Source organism: Oryctolagus cuniculus, chromosome 1 (assembly GCF_051225735.1).
Source record: "Oryctolagus cuniculus isolate XC-2025 breed Fujian yellow rabbit chromosome 1, ASM5122573v1, whole genome shotgun sequence".
In the NCBI taxonomy this organism is placed as follows: Eukaryota; Metazoa; Chordata; class Mammalia; order Lagomorpha; family Leporidae; genus Oryctolagus; species Oryctolagus cuniculus.
This window is the reverse complement of record NC_142867.1, coordinates 231,482,983-231,484,525: the sequence shown is the minus strand read 5'-3', so window position 1 is coordinate 231,484,525 and position 1,543 is coordinate 231,482,983.

The following is a 1,543-nucleotide window of genomic DNA, read 5'->3' as shown; positions in this document are numbered from 1 at the left end:
CAGGATCCCGCCCTCTGCCCTGCACTAGCAAGGCCCCTCCCCCGCTTCTAACAACAACCAGGAGATGGGAAGGGGAGCCAGTGTGGGAGTTAGGACGCTGGTTGTCTGTCCATCTGACGGCTGGGTTCTTTAGCCTCTGTTTGCCCGTCTGTGAAATGGGGGAGTAGCAGGATTTGAGTCTCATGTCTTTTTAGATTCAGTCGGTGACCTGTGGAAGCTTCCAGCTGCACACCTGGCACACTGTGAGTGCTTGGAGCAAGGGGCTGTGGTTGGGCCCTCCTCTTCCCAGTCCCTGGCCCGGAAACCCTATCCTTTCGTGAGAACCCTGCGCAGGCCCCTGCTGCCGTGGTCTCCTGGCCCTGGGCTGCTCTCCACCCGCCACGAAATTCAGCTGGACTCTTCCCCCAAAGGCATGGGAGTCCGCAGCACCTCAGGCCGCAGGGCTCCGCAAGTCCAGTTCTGGGGGGCGTGGCTTGAGGGCTGAGGAAGGGTGCGCCCCTCGCTCCCTCCCTCATAGCCCCAGCAGCCAGGCATCCGCAGGCAGATGGGATCTGAAGCCCCTGCTCCGGCAGCCTCCCAACCCCAGCAGCTGCTGACACGCCCCCTGCAGGTGTCCTGGATGGCCGGCGGGAGGGCTACACTTGCTCATCCTGTCCCGCCCACCGGGCACACGCCCAAGCAGGGTGATGTGTGACCCAGTCTGTGCCCCAACCCACTGTGGTCCTGGGGAAGCCCCCCTTGTCCGCTGTGCCTCGGGGTCCTCATGTCTGACCCGCAGGCTGGGTGGACCAAATTCTTCCCTGTCGCATCCAGCTTGTAAAAGGGTAAGCACGCCTTGGCAGGCTCCGGAGTGCTGGGCCCTGGCAGGTGGGCATGCGAGCCCCTGCTCCCAGATAGGAAACCGAGGGACCGGGAGAGGAGCTGCCTAGTCCAAGGTCACACAGTGACAGAGCTGGACTTGGCTTCGGTGCTGCGCTGTCCATCTCCTGGGTCCCCGGCTCTGAACAAACCACCCTGGTGGGTGTTGGACCTTGCAGTGAAACCCCACCTTGTGGTATCTGGCTCCGGCTGCTGAGTCTGGCTTCCCAGCGAACCCTGGGAGGCAGGGTAATAGCTCCAATGACCAGGTCCCTGCCGCCCAGGTGGGGGACCTGGGTTGAGTCCCCGGCTCCCAGCTTCCGTCCCTCGACCAGCGGGGGAGTGACCCAGTGATGGGAGCCCTCCCTCTGTCTGCCTCTCAAATACAGAAACAGATAACCAACTAACTTCAACAGACGACACTGCCCTGCAGGGGGCCTGTCCCCTCTCCTTCCCAGCCTGTGAGCCAGCCCCCCAACAGCTGCTGGCAGGTCCCCAGGGGCCCCCGGTCCAGTGGGCTCCATTCCCAGAGCCTGTGGTTTGCTCCTCAGCCCTCCCAGGTCCCGCGGGCTTGCGGACTGCACCCTGCCCCTGCTGCCTGCCGAGGCCTGGGGACTGGGGGAGGCCCCAGCCCCCGCCCCCTGTGGCGAGGGTAAGGGAGGGTGGGGCTGGTTTAAAAATACAC